Below are 15,917 nucleotides of genomic sequence, written 5' to 3' on the forward strand. Positions count from 1 at the left end.
AAAGTTATAATCTCAACCAGAATTGTGATAGAATGATCGAAAAATACTTTTGAGTATAAAAATACATTACATTATAAGAAGAGAAATTGTCCCACTCTTGGGCCAAAGAAAAACTTTGGTGTAGTGGAATCAGTATCACCTTCTGCGATGTGATTGAACCTATCTGCCTAACTTACAGTCTTAGAGTGAGCCTAATGATCTTACATTAGAAAGTCTTTAAAAACAGATCCTAATATATTAATGATCATCTAAATACCTTTTCTTTCCTCTATTAAATATCTTACTACTTACAGAGTAGTTACGGTAGCTCTCTCAGGGGTGTTTCTCTTGTGACAAGTATAAAATGAAACGTTGACAATTTATCTGAAAAGTTGCCTTAACAATAAGGATAAAATTCCGCTGGGATGGGGGCAACAAAATGGAAATATGAATTCAGCAAGCAAAAGGAAAAATATAAAACATTTCCAAATCTCAAAGAATATAATCATTTACCTTTTTTATGCGGCTGATGGAGATATATATATTATATTTATTTCATATATCCTTTGTAAATTTTAAAACTTATGACAAAAAATGTATGCAAGGGTACATAGTTTTCCAAAATTTACTTTGGGTTTCAGAAACCTAGACAGTTAAAGACCAATGATGCAGACCCTGCATTAAGCAGAGCAGGATCAGAGCAGGCCCTATAGACCAGGCACCAGGATCAGGGGACCCTGGAAAAGCATTTGGCAGTTGGGGGCCCATGGTGGCTGGATATGGCAGAGGGAAGCCCTGGTATCTCCATCCCTTTGCATGTACTAGCTCTGTGCGTTGTGACCTGTTTTTCTCCTGACCTGTTTCTTCTTAGCCTCAAAATTTCTTCTTTGTGGGGATGGCAACAAAAAGAAGGATTCGAAATTTGGGATTTGTTATGTTCTGATTTGGGCCAAATGTTTTTGAAAACTCTTCCCACCATGGCTTCTTTTTAATATATATGTTTCAGTGACTTCTGATTTCACAGAGGACAGAAAAATAACTTGGGTAAAAAAAGACTTCTCAATGACTCCGTTCCAAAAAAAAAAAGATAGGAAGTGTTACCAATCCATCTATCACAGCCACTAACTCAGGAAATGAAACGGGTGAGCCCTGATCCTCTGCCCTGGCCAACAGTTCCTTCCCAGGGAATCCCAAGGGGGCTGACAAATTTAAAGCATAGCTCCTGGCTAGGTTTGCCAACACTGTTGCAGAACAAACTCAGAAAAACTTGTATAAAAACTCAATAACTCAGTGGAAGGTTTGGAAAAGAGAATGGAAGAGATTAATTTCAGGTACCAGCAGCTGAGGGAGTTGGCTGACTTAAGCCTTAATAACCAACTTCTCTGCCAGCAAGACAGATACTTAGAGTCTTATAGGGAGAGGTTGTGTGTGCAACATATAGGGATATGTGCAAGAGAACAGGCACAGAGCATGTAGTCAAGGGTAGGGATCCATATGTGTTCAGTGCATGATCATGGGCAGAGAAGGGGACAGGTGGGGTGTGGTTTTCTAGGCATTTTGTTGCTATCACGGTTTTTCTGGTCTGGCTCTGGTGGTTGGGAATATCCCAGTCATTGCAAAACACCTTTATTCATGCCTCAAGAAGGTGTGATAAGAAATAAGCACAATGGATTTTAATTAGAGCATTGGTCTTATCTGCTTTTGGTTTTAACTGTTGGTGGTCTATGGTTGAGTAAGAGGGCTTGTTAACAGAAAGAGAGAAAAAAAAAAAACATGAGGGAAGGGCAAGATGTTTTTCTTTTGTAAGGAAAATACAACCAGGCTGCATCTGAGGTTTTTTTTTGTGTGTGTGATGTTAGGGGGTTTACTGCTTGTCTTGTCTGTGTTGTAGGGTTCCATGGGAGAATATCCAGAGACATTCCTGGATTTGAAATTTCAGCCCTCCAGGAAATTCAGAAACTCGGCTCTGGGTGCTGTTTGAACACAGCAGGGTAGAGATGAGTCCTGGACAAGCCCTTAACATGCTGAAACTCTCATCCCCAGGTTCCCAGCCCACCTTGGATGAGCTTCCAACCTGCTTTGTCTGGCACCCAGGGAGACCTGCCTGCATGGAGCCCATTTGGATGGAGCAAATGGAGAATTCTAGACTAAGAGATCTCTAGTCCTCCTTCCTTTTCCGGCAGGCTCCTTCCTCCTTTGTTTGGAAGTATAAATTGCAACAAAGACGATCAGTGAAAACAAGAACCTAGAGTAAAAAAAAAAAAAAAAAAAGACAATGCATGTGTTCTATGCACTGAGTTAGGTCCCAATCCTGCCCCAGAGGGCTTAATGTGCCATCTTTCTCTGACTCTGGCTCTCCAGTATTCCCAGCCTATCATTAACAACAGTGGTATTTAAGCTTTTACCTCTGAAGAACCAGAGTGGCAAAAGCTGCCTTCTTCCCTGAAAAGTGTGGCCAGAGCACACTCCACCAAGCTGGTGAAGAAAGAGGATGATTCAACTCTGACTTTTTGTCATCCAGTGTGCAGTGTGAACAGTGGTGAAAAAGGGAACAATGTTTTCTTCTCTTCCCTCTATGAGAGGAGAGAGGAGAGTAGCCACAGGAGAGGGGGAAGGAGGGAGGGGGAGAGAAGGGGAAAGGGAAGGAAGGAGGGGGAGAGGGAGTGAAGGAAGGGCAGAAAGAGGAGAGAGAGAGGAAGGAAAAAACCAAGGAGCATAAACACAAAGTGGGTTGTTATACTATATGTTGGCAAATTGAATTTAAATGAATGAATGAATGAATGAATGAATGCAAAATAAAGGCAAAGCCAGCAGGTGTGGAGAAGGCCGAGGAGGAGGAGCTCACCCCGCTTCTTTCTCCTGTGATTGTGCCCGGGAGCTTGTAATTATTAAGCAGTCCACATACTTCAAAAAGAAAGAAAGAAAGAAAGAAAGAAAGAAAGAAAGAAAGAAAGAAAGAAAGAAAGAAAGAAAGAAAGAAAGAAAGATCTCCCCCTTGAAGTGTGAGTTCAGGTTGCCCCTGGAGAGACTCTTACTAGCCATGGGTCTTGACTTTGAGGCCCCAGGGTTCCCCTTCCCTCTGCTTCCTCACGCTCTGATCTCTGTCAGCTGAGGGTGTGAAAAACAATCTTTGTTTCATCTCTGCACACCCGTATCAGGCCATCCTCGTTACCTCCTCAAAACAAGACGTTTCCTTTCCTTCCTTTCCTGGAACTCTATCTGGTGTGGCGGCGAGCTGCCGAGTGCCGCCCATCCTCTCGGAGACCACAGCCCAGCGAACCTGGGGACCATGACTCATAAACAAGGGGGCAGACCAGAGTGTGTTGGGGCCACCGGGGAGGAGGAAAGAAAACCAGAAGAAAACCGTCCTGCAGCTTCAGTGGAGGTGAGCAGAAAGCCACCAAGCCTCCAAAAAACCAGCATCACCCCCCCACACCCCAACTCAAACCTTGTGAAACTGTCCTGAGGTTAAAAGCTTTAAAAGTTGTTTCTACTGTGGATTTTAGAGACTCTCTCTGTTCCTGGGGGCACTCAAGAGTTGCAAACCCTAATCCTCACAGGTCCGGCATTAGGGTATGGGGAGGCAGGGGGCATGCAGGGGGCGATTGTGCCCAGCCCTTGGCCTGGAGGTGTCTCTGTGTTTCTTAGGGTGGCCTGAGGTCACGTTTTGTGGAATGCTTGGCTCTGGCTGGCTTTCTGGGGACTCTCAGCTCAGCCTGTAAATAAACTAGCAAATTTGGAGGAAATGGGGCAGGGGTAAGTGAAGGTGAGTGGTAGGTGGGCCTCTTCCAGCATGGACTTGGCAGAAGGCAAATGCACCATACAGGTCGACTTCCCATCTCCCAATATCATGGAAGCCTGTGGTGATGATGGGGCAGGAGTATCACTAACCACCAGGAAGTGACAGGTCCCCAGACCACAGAAGCTGGATAGCAAGAATTCAGGAGGGCAGGATTTTTCCCTTTTCCTTCATGGAAAGGCCCCAGGGTACACGATGGAAAGGGCAGGGGGTACGGCTGGACATATGTCAGAATAATAGAGGAGTTATCTTCTTATAAAATTGCATCCAGTGTTTTAACGAAGTACAGAAATGAGGTATCAAATGTTGTGTGTGGGTGGATGGAGGGATAGAGGGAGCTGAGAGGGGAAGGGGCAGGTTAGGCTCTGCCCTTGCTCCTCTGCCACCATGTGACCTCATGTAAAACCAGCAAATGCACCAGCTGCTCGCCACACCCATGGGGTGGGCAGTTATTTATAGAGTGTAGAAATGTCCCTGGTGCTGAGCAGAGCTCCCCAAGTTCCTGGAATAGCACCTGCCAGCGTTTCTCTCACTGGACAGCTCCTAATAAAAGTTAGGCAAAAATAACCAATATTGATTATAGATTTTAGCTTACAGCAATAATTCTGTTCAGTTCCTCTTTGGACCAGAGAACTCTGTGAGGTGAGAGACTTGGTGATACCAGTCTTTAAAGCAAGGTTCCTTTTCTTTTCCTCCTCCCTCCCTCCTTCACCTCAGGAAGGTCTGGGTCCTGCGTTGGCTCTTGCACCCACCTAGGATCTCATGGTTTACTTCACCATGAGAATATTAATGTCAACAAAGACACATTTCTCCAAAGAGATTTGGGAATGTGTGTCACTTGTTCTTCAGCGATCCTTCTGAGGTAAGAAAGGAAGGGCAGTGTGATTGTCCTCATTTTCTTGATGAGGGGATGAAGGGCGAAAACACTAGATAAGCAGGAGTAGGACATTTGAGATGTGGCTGAGTCGCTGGAGCAAGCGCTTTGCAAGAGCAGGTGAGTCAAGACTGTGGAAATCGTGCCAGGGAGGTTCTTATGTGGATGACTGAAGCGCTCCAGATAAATGAAAGGAAAATGTATTCATGTTAAAAATAAAAAAAGCGGGATCCCTGGGTGGCGCAGCGGTTTGGCGCCTGCCTTTGGCCCAGGGCGTGATCCTGGAGACCCGGGATCGAATCCCACGTCGGGCTCCCGGCATGGAGCCTACTTCTCCCTCTGCCTGTGTCTCTGCCTCTCTCTCTCTCTCTCTCCGTGACTATCATAAATAAATAAAAATTTATTAAAAAAAAAATAAAAAATAAAAAATAAATAAAAAAGCCCCAAAGTGCAGATATCTAACAGGCAAAGGGGCAAAGGACTGGGTGAGGAGGGTTTGCTGCACTGGCACTAATCTTTCAAATCTCTTATTTTCTATGAACTCGGCAGCCTCCCAGAACACAGTCCAGGCATACAACTCAAAGCTGCAAGATCTAGGTCATATTTTGTAGCTTTTCAGCCTGTCTCTCCTACTCAACATTGAGCTCTGTTTGAAGGCAAAGGTCAGGCATGATCTTTGCATATTTGTTTCAGGTTTGATAGGAACCAGCGCTTCATAGACTTTTCTAAATGAATGAGTAACTGAGTCCCTGCAGTGATCTCTCCTCTCCTAGATGATCAGAGGCTGTAGAAGGTTCCTATCAGCATGGAAGTAGGGGAATATAACCGGAGAGAGCATGGGTCTTCACTGGACCTGGGGTGTTATGAGGTTAGGAGCACTGTTTCGCCCTATAAGCTTTCTCCCATCTCCTACTTATGGGTGGAAAAACCGCTAACCCACAGGGCCTGACAGTGGTTTACGGTTTAGGAAGGGTTTGTGTTATTTTCCAAGTAGGCAGACCCCAGGCCCAGAAGAGAGAGAAAAATAGACATTTTCTCATGTAAATCATCTAATTCGTAAGATTTACAATTGAATAGGTGTCCCTACAAGATGCCAACAACCAGAATGTGAGGGGCCTCAAATTTTATTGATATAGGTAAGACTTCATCAGAGAATCCCCTTGAAAGCTGTTTAGTAAGGAATTCCAAAACAAGGTGTTTATAACAATAATAAATGTTTCTCCATCACTTTGTCCCAGGCTTCCACTCCTAGCATTTTCTCTAATTTCTCTCCCTTTTTTAATGCACTAAAAGAAAACTATATAAAAGACTTAAGAGCAACACTTAAACCTGGTATAAGGGAAATTTCATGGGAGAGGACATTATGAAAATTAGATGAGAAAAAGAAGTTCAGACCTGGCTTCTTGGATGATTTTCACTAAGCCCAAGTACACAGAACACAGTGTTAGTAGTAATATTTAGTTCTCTTTTCTTTATACTCCCTGGAGTAAGATGGTGTATGGGAACGGAACTTGTGGTAAAGAAAACCTTGCCACAGAAGGACTCCACCCTTGCTTACCTTCCTCTGGAGCTAGTGTCAATATGTAGTGAATGGTAAACTTGGGCCTTCCTGTATTCTGCACTGTGTGTTGCTACACCACTATCTCCAGTGGAATGAACCAGAATGCAAAATCTATGACTTTTGAAATGTGATGAAGCAACATACAATTCAGAAATAGGGTGACCACATTTTCTGTACTATGTTGCACTCTTTTGCACAACATGTGAGAACACAACATGAGAACCTATGAAGAAGGAAATAGAACAACTGAGGTTGTTGTCTGGGTAGGCTATGTAGAGTAAAGGCAGAACCCTAATACCCCACCTAGCCAACATTCTCTCGTGGCTACTATTCCTGTCTCTAAGCCTACACCACTCCCTTCTATTCCATTATTCTCTCTCATCTTCTATCTGTCCATCCATCCATCCTTCCATCCATCCATCCATCCATCCATCCATCCATCCAATTATCTATCCATCCATCCATCCTCATCCATCTATCCATCCATCTATCCACCTGACTATCCATCTATCCATCCATTTATCCATCCATCCACCTACCCACCATTTATTGGGCACCTTGTCATTCTAGCTGCTGAGAATACAGACATCAGTGCCAAACCAGTAAATGTTAAACCACCAGTTTGTTAATTTTCATAGTGCAAACACCCCTGTCTACCACAGCTGATTTCAAGCTACCAACATTAAATCACTGAACACAAAATTGGGAAGAGATACTCAGGAGCATACAATTATACAGTGTTTCCAACTCACAGGTATAATAGATGTCAGGAACCTCAAGTACACAGATAATTTGTTAAATGTGGTAATTTGGAAGTGACTAGTTCTGAGTATTATTAAGTTTGCTGTCAATATGATTTATTTAACTGTACATTCATAGATTTTAGCTTTAGATATTGGCTGTTTTAACAATCAGCTCACAACATTTCTGAAAATTTAACAAATGGCTCTTGTGAGCAGATATGAGTTGGCTCCAGCACACCCTTGGACAGGGACAAATAATGTATGCTGTCTGCTTTATGAAAATGTTTTACCTACAAATATGACATATACATATGTAAATAAGCAGTAGTCCTCCAATTGATGTGAAAGTGCTGGGCATAGAATTAGCAGGGAAGTAGGGTGCCTGGGTGGATCAGTCAGTTAAGCATCTGACTCTTGATTTTGGCATAGGTCATGATATCAGGGTCACAGGACTTAGCCCTGTATCAGGCTCTACATTGGAGCCTACTTAAGATTCTCTCTTCTTCTGCAGCCCCTCCCCACTCACATGTGTGCATTCTCTCTCTCTCTCTCTCTCTCTCTCTCAAAAACAAAAACAAAAAAAACAAAAACAAGAACTATTTTGGAAACCCCTCAAAATAAAGTCATCTTGAGGACAAGGTGGTGACTTGGACTCAACACAAGCACCTAAGAACACAGAGCAAGGTTGGTTTGAGCTCAGCATGTGGCCCTTTCCAAGTCAAAAACAGTTTTTCTTTGTAGTCAGTGTTTTCAGACCCAGACACCCTAGGACAACTGTCATCCTTGGCGGGATGCTGACTGCAAAAGGGTCAACTCTAACTTGGGAGCTTAAGCCCAAGTATCCCAGAAGGGCAGGTGGGACTGGGCTGAACAAAGACTGCTCGGTGCAACAGAGTCACACCTGTCAAACTGTGCAGGCTCAGTCTTCTGACATCTCATAGCAACAAAATGAATAGCAGACATTGGATTATTAACATTTTCCAAGTTCCATGGTTCCTGGAAATCAATAACAAAACTTATGCCCTTTGAAATGAGAAAGCCACTAAGATTTTTTTGGACACAGATTTTTTTGGTGGCTGGCAAGAATTTGAGGGAGGCTCTCCTAATGTGGCATATGTGGACTTGAACAAATAGCGAAGAAAAAAAAAAAAGAATTAAGAGTTATGACCATTTGGGGGCACTTGGTGGTTTAGTCTGTTGAGCATCTGCCTTTGGCTCGGGTCATGATCTCAGGGTCCTGGGATCAAGCCCCATGATGGGCTCCCTGCTCAGTGGGGAGCCGGCTTCTCCTTCTCCCTATCCTGTCAGTCATGCTCTCCCTTGCTCTCTATCTCAGACAAATGGATAAAGCCTAAAAAAACAAAAAGAGTTATGACCGTTTGTATTCTGACTTGTGGAGAAGATCTTAGGGGACAGACTCTGCCACATATGTGTATATGTGCTAAGAGAAAAAGATGTTGGTCAAAATATTAACAAGAGGTATTGTCAGATGATAATTTTGTGTGTATATGCAAAACCTGAGATCTAAGCTAGATGATAAATTTTGGAAGAAGGATTAACTTTTAGAGATTTGCTTGCATGGTTTAATAATTTCATATATTTTACTGTTAAAAAGTTAATCAATGAACAATATCTGCCAATTGCAAAAAAGGCGAGTAAGTTAAAGAAAGAAACAAAAAAATCCAACCATAATTCAAAGAGCCAGAAATAACTGCTATTAATATTTTGGTGTTTAACCTCTAGACCTTCTGCTAGGCATGATGTATGTCCTTTGACCCTTTCATCAGCCTTGGGGGAATCTGACTCCTGACCTGTCCTTCTGAGTTCTCAGTGGTGGGAGGGGGGTGCAGAAGGCTGTTGCACTGTTATTAAGTTAGGTGTTTTCAGCCTGACTCACAGATTTTTTTTTAACCCAACTCAATTAGCCCTCAATTTTCATTCCCCACAACTATGTTGTAGCTGAAATCATTCTCTCTGTAGCTTACCTCCCACTTCAGAGAAAATACAGACCACCATATGTAATTTTTTGACTTCTGTTGGGACCAAGGGCAGGCTAACTTGAGATGGGCCACTTTCGCATGAACATTATTTTAAGTTAAAAGCAATCCTAACCCAGCAGATTCAGAAAACTCTCTTTACCTCTTTCTCAATTGTCTGCTTTCCAGAGAAGAGAGCTATTAACAAAGATTCCTCTCTACCTAAGAAACTTCTGTACATAACAGGGCACCTGTGTTTTCCAAACACCTCATCTTCCTGCTAACGGTCCTTCTCCCCCTTGGTATCCTCAGAACATTACCCCTCTTTTTAGCTCATATAAGCTTTATTGGCTGTTTTTGGAATTTCCATATCTGTGTGCATTCTCTGTACATATGCTATTAAATTTGATTTTCTCCTGTTAATTTGTCTCATGTCAATTTGATTCTTAATCCACCTGGAAGGACCTCAAAGGGCAGAGGAAATTCTTCCTCCCCAACTCTTCCTTCCCTTCCACCTCTAAATCTGTACCCATCCTTTCTTCCCTCTGCTTCAGATGAGAATCCACCTTTTACTCTGACCAAGGTCCATGCTATTTTTTTAAAACAAAAATAATTCACATTTTTTTTCTGGCTTCACAGGTAATCATATCCTTATTGAAAAATTTAGAAATATAAGAAAACACACAATGGAGAAAATAAAGTCATATATCATTTGACAAGACTTTAAAAGATTTTAAATAGACAGTAACTGCTAACATTGTAAATTCTTTGTTTTTTCCATGCATGATTATATGTATGTGTACATTAAGTATTTTTTATACACTGGAAATTATTCTGTTATACTGTTTCATGCATCTCCCTTTCCTCTTACAATAGATCATGAATATTTTTTGCATGACAGCTACCCTTCTTTTTTTTTTTTTTAACTGCGGGGATGGCAAGAGGGGCAGAGGGTGAAGGGGAGAAAGAATCTCAAGCAGGCTCCATGCCCAGCATAGAGCCCAACACAGGCCTTGATCTTATGACCCTTGAGATCATGACCTGAGCTGCAATCAAGAGTCAGACACTTAACCAACTGAGCCATCCAGGCTCCCCATGGCAAATATTCTACAATTACATAAGACTTTAAAATAATTTTTGTAAGTTAAGAACCACTTTCATAGTTTTTTTTTCTTATCTTAAAAGCAGAGTGTACTATTATAGAATAATTGGAAGATACAGTTAAAAGGAAGAAAAACCTAGATACATAATCCTACCTCTGAGGTATGACCAGCTAACATAATTTTATATAAATCCATCTAATAAAAATAGGCTCAGCCAGGCATCATTCTATATCATTTTTGATATACAAATATTAACCCCATTTAATCTTCATAACACCTGTGTGGTTGCTATTGTGATGATAATCTCCATTTTCCAGATTAAGGGGATTGAGACCAAAAGACGGTAGGTAACCTGTCCAAAGTTACTTAACAGTAAGTAGTAAATTGGGATATGGACCATGGCAGGCTGCCTCCAGAGGCTGGATGCTAACAACTCAGCTATAAAATTCTCAACTTATAGTGAACATCTTTCCATGTTGATAAATATTACTCTCTGTGTCATGCTTATAATGACCTACCATACCTCAAATACTGAATTTTGTTTTTTTTTTAAAGAGACAAAGAGAGAGATTGAGAGAGAGAGAGAGAGGCAGAGACACAGGCAGAGGGAGAAGCAGGCTCCATGCAGGGAGACCGACATGGGACTCGATCCCAGGTCTCCAGGATCATGCCCTGGGCTGAAGGCGGCGCTAAACCACTGAGTCACCCGGGCTGCCCAAATACTGAATTTTGTTTTCTCATGGTTCTTTTGAGATTTTCTTTTCCAATTAATAGTTGCATAGGGAATTACTTTCATGCTATGAATGGATTCTCCCTTCAGCTTTTTCCAAATAGTTAACCAATGATCTAAGTTTTACTTATTGAATTACCTATCCTTTCTCCACTAATTTTAAACTGTTGCCTTTGTTTTGGCTTCTCTCTTCTCTTGCTTTCTTTAGAAACTTGTTTCATTTTGTATCCACTTTTTCCCCTGTGTCTTGAAAATATGAGCTAGCTTTGAGTTACTTATACTTTTGCTTGGTTAATTGATTGATGTAGTTGTTCACTTAACAAAATTTATAGGGGATGCAATAGTGAATAAGATTTTAAAAACTCTCTACTGGGGCTTATAGTCTATAGATGTATATGATACTTTTACAAAACACTTATGTCATACTTATGATGTGCTGGGCACTGCTTTTAGTGAAGTACAAATATTATCCCAGTTAATCCTCATAGCAAGTCTGTCAGGTAGATGCTGTTTTTATCTCCATGTTTCATGTGAGAAAATGAAGCATGGAGAGGTCAAGTAACTTGCCCAAAGCCTCTTAGCAGATAAGTGGAGAGCTGGGGAGATTTGGTAGGTAATTCCAGTTTAATGCAATAAATGTTATTTATCATGAGGTAGATACAGGGTTCTGTGGGAGCTCTTAGCAAGAGCACTTGATGGACAAGTGCTCATGACACTCAGGGAAGAATTTTGTAGGGAGTGGTGCCAAATGATTCCTGAAGAATGAAAAGCAGTAGGCTGGTGAAAGGAACTAGGAGTGTAGGGGTAAGAATATTTAAGCTGGAGAAAGCAGTAATACAAAGGCCTAGAGAAGAGAGAAGGAGAGAATGTTATCTCCTAGAAGCTGAAAGGAATGAAGTGTGGCAGGAATGGAGGGTGGGGTAGGGTGGGTGGGAGGTGTGAAGTCCTAGACACAAGAAGAGCCACTAGTGAGCCCATAGTCTTGTGAGTCACTTGAAGGAATTTTAACTGTAATCTAAATGTAACAGGAATCACTGAAGGGTTTTAAACAGGAGAGGGATTACTCTAGCTGCCACGTGGGACATGGGTATAAGGGTCACAAGGGGGTGGGCAGGACAAAGTGTTGGAGGGGCTCTTCCAACAATCTCAGTGAGAAGTGATGTTGCCTTCAGAGCAGTTGAAATAGGATGGAGAGAAACAAGTGGACTCAGATGCTCCCTCGGAGGAGTTTGACCAGAATGGTGAAGAGGAGGGGAGTCAGTGCTTATGACCTGGCTCTTGACTTAGCCAATAAGTCTTCATCTTATGGCTGTGATGAAAACATGGATCATAAATCGACTAGATCTGATATGCAGAGAAGAAAAGATAACTTGCCTCTGGTCTATCATTATATTCCCATGATTTCTTCCTTTAGCACTCACTAAACCCTCATTGAGGGAGGGCTGCAAAGTTTATAAATATGGCTGATGTTAAGAGTATTATCTCCGGTGGTGGGATTAGGCACAATAATTTTTTTTGAAGCTTTACTGAGATATATGAATATACTCTAAAATTCACCAGGTCAGTGTGTTCAGGTCAGTGGTTTTTAGGTATATTCTGAGTTGTAGAGTTATTTACCACAATCTAACTTTAGAACATTTTCAATACTCAAAAAGAAACTCTGTACCCATTAGTAGTCACTCCCTATTCCAGTTTCCCTACCTCACCCCCCTCACCATCACCTCCAGGCAACCATTAATCTGCTTTCTGTCCCTGGATTTGTCTATTCTGGACATTTCGCATAAATGATGTCATAATATAGTCTTTTGTGGCTTGCTTCTTTCACTTAGCATAATGTTTTCAAGGTCCATCCTTGTTAAAGCATGTGACAGCCCTTCATTTCTTTCAATGGGTGAATAATATCCCATTGTATGGATATACCATGTGTTGTTTAGGCTTTTTCCACTTTTTGGCTCTTAAGCATGAAGCTTCCATGAACACTCATATACAGGTTTTTTGCATAGGCATGTGTTTTCCAAAGCCATTGTGCACTATTTTACATTCCCACCACCAATGTGTGAGGGTTTTAATGTTTTCACATTCTCTTCGACATTTGCTACTGTCTTTTTTACTTTAGCCATTCTGGCAGGTGGGAATTAGTATCTTATTGTAGTCTTTGCTTGCATTTCTCTGATACTAATGATGTTGAACAATTTTTCATGTGCTCATTAGCCATTTACATATCTTCTTTGGGTAAATGTCTCTACAAATTCTTTACTCATTTTTAACTGGGTTATTTATCTTTGTAAGAGGTCTTTATGCATTGTGGATACAAGCCCCTTGACAGATAGGTGATTTGCCAATATTTTCTCCCATTCTGTGGGTTATGCTTTCTTAATGACAACTTTTGATACACAAAATTTAAAATTGATAATATTCAATTTATTTATTTATTTTTTGTTACTTATGCTTCATGAGAAGCCACTGCCTAACCTAAAGTTAGGATTTGCTCCTATGCTTTTTGCTAAAAATTTTATAGTTTTAGGTCTTACATTTAGGCTATAATCCATTTTGAGTTAGTTTTTGCATGTGATATAAAGAAGAGGCTCAAAATCATTCTTTTGATGTGGATATCCAGTTGTGCCAGAACCGTCTGTTGAAAATTTCCCCACTGAGCTGTCTTGGCATGCATAAGTTAAAATTTGTTCTTTATACTTTCCTTTTTTTCCCCCAAAATTACCCCTGCAAAAGGAAGACAGAAAGAAAAAAGAAGACTAAATCCATAATCTTTTTCTTCTTTTTTTTTTACTGGAAGACTCAGTAGGTTTTGCTTGAGTTGGATTTAGCTGGGTATCTTTTCTGACACCAGATCATGCCATCCTTTTATCTTTTGCTCATTATTAAAATAGCCAGTCTTCTCTCAAGTCCTACTGTTTCAGAGTTTGTGACAGAGGAACTATTTGGTGAATGTTAGCTGTACGAGTAAAGTGAAAGCCCCATAAAAACAGCTAAGAATTTACCAAGGACTTTATATGGGAGAAGTTACTCTTGTGCTGGGGCAGGAAACAAATGTAGTTTAGCTGCATAAGTTATTTGGTTATAATGCCAAGGGTTTTATTTTTTTTTAAGTAATTCTCTATGCCCAATGTGGGGCTCAAACTCACGAACTTGAGATCAAAATTACATGTTCCACTGACTGAGCCAGCTGGGTGCCTTAATAATGCTAATTAAAAAAAAAAAAGATTTTATTTATTTATTCATGAGACACACAGAGAGAGGCAAAGACACAGGCAGAGGGAGAAGCAGGCTTTCTGCAGGGAGTCCAATGCAGGACTTGATCCCAGGACCCTGGGATCATGCGCTGAGCTGAAGGTAGATGCTCAACCATTGATCCACCCAGGCATCCCTATAATGCCAATTTTAAAAATTTTTTTCTACCCCTGAAGCTAATAATACATCATATGTTAACTAACTTGAATTTAAATAAAATCCAAAAAAATGTTTTCAAAGTTTATAAAGAAGTACATAATGTTTGGTATTATACATTTGCCAAATGAAACTTTAAAAATACTTAAATCCCTCTGATAACATTGTGGTATGGTCAACTGCATAAGTCTTTTTAATAGAACCCTGGGAATATGAAATATACTATTAATAGTTTCACCCAATAATATTTTTTGGAAAATTACCTATAGAAATATTCTTTTTTTATTAAAGATTTTATTTGTTTACTTATGAGAGACACTCACACACAGAGAGGCAGAGACACAGGCAGAGAGAGAAGCAGTCTCCACGCAGGGAGCCTGACATGGGACTTGATTCTGGGTCTCAAGATCATGCCCTGGACTAAAAGCGATGCTAAACCGCTGAGCCACCTGGCTGTCCACCTACGGAAATATTCTAAGAGAATTTAAAAATACAAATATGTGTTATTTATAGCAGACAAAGATGGAAAAATATTTCAATGCCCAAAAAGCAGAGGATGGATAAACTATTTTTTACAGGAAAGTGCTATGGAACCCTAACTCATAACTATGGTTATTACAGTGTGGTGCAGTAATATGTACAAATGTATATACTAATGTTGAGTTGAGCAAAACAGAGTTTGCATATATTCCTGGATCAAAAATGGTCTAAGGATGGATGGATGCTGACACAGTTCAAAATTAATTTAGCACAATATTGATATCTAGTAGATTTATTCCCCATAGCGCACACACACAAATTTGCTTAAATGTAAAATGAAACTTAAAAGAAACTTTCTGAGACCCAACTTAAACACCTCTGTGTTTCTGCAAAGTATCTTTTTCTTAAATATTTTGTAATTCATTGAGTTCTTATTTTAACATCTGGGGGAAAAGAATAAGTACTTGGAAAGAGGAAATTAAAGATTTTTCAGAATTTCACTGTTGAAATTATCATTCCTGAGGAGGATGACCAATGCCTTCATGAAGCATTTTTCTTTGATGCTTGATGAGGCACACTGAGAATGTATCAGCCCATAATTTGGGTTTAGGAAGAGTAACTTTTGATCTTGGGTATTGGGCGGTGTATTCATTTCCTAGGGCTGCCGGGAACAAAGGACCACAAACTGGGTCGCTCTAAACAACAGAAAGTTATTCTCTCATGGTGCAAGGGGTTAGAAGCTTAAAATGGAGGTGTCAGCAGGGTTGGTTCCATCCGAGGACTCTGCTCCTTGTCTCTTCCTTGCTACTGGTGACAGCTGTCAAGCTTTGGTATACCTTGTCTTGTAGACACATCACTCTAATTTCAGCCTGTGTCTTCCCCTACATTCTCCAAGTCTCTGTGCCTTCTTAAAGGATGCCAGGCATATTGCATGATAGGCTCACCCTTTTCGCCAGTGGCCTCATTTTAACTTCACGAATCACATTTACAATAATACAGTCACATTTCCAACTACAGTGACAATCTGAGGTTGTATGTTAGGACTCCAACAGATCTTTTCAAGGGGACAAAATTCAACCCATAATAGGTGGCCTTGGGGTTCTTTTAATTAATGTACTATTGTGATTAATTCCAGAGCAAAACCTAGGCTTCCCATGAGAGCCCTAGGAGGATCTGCTCAGGAAAGTGGGTGGTAATGGGAGAATGGGATAGATTGCTCTAATAGGGTGTTGACTTTTCTCCCTGAGAGGGCGACCTCACTTCTGGT

The 15,917-nt window shown here is 40.9% G+C and overlaps 1 protein-coding gene and 1 long non-coding RNA gene across 2 annotated transcripts in view; one reads left to right on the plus strand and one right to left on the minus strand.

Moving 5' to 3' along the window:
* Positions 1 to 15,917, minus strand: part of RIPOR2 (RHO family interacting cell polarization regulator 2) — a 219,586-nt gene that overhangs the window by 123,073 nt on the left and 80,596 nt on the right. The gene's annotated exons all lie outside the window — the stretch shown is intronic.
* The window catches only part of LOC125754357 (uncharacterized), a 39,129-nt gene continuing 23,709 nt past the window's right edge, over positions 498 to 15,917 (plus strand). Inside the window, exon 1 of the long non-coding RNA XR_007408325.1 lies at positions 498 to 3,364. This is a non-coding gene — a long non-coding RNA (uncharacterized LOC125754357). The remainder of the gene's footprint in view (positions 3,365 to 15,917) is intronic.

This window comes from Canis lupus, chromosome 35, assembly GCF_003254725.2.
Source record: "Canis lupus dingo isolate Sandy chromosome 35, ASM325472v2, whole genome shotgun sequence".
In the NCBI taxonomy this organism is placed as follows: domain Eukaryota; kingdom Metazoa; phylum Chordata; class Mammalia; order Carnivora; family Canidae; genus Canis; species Canis lupus.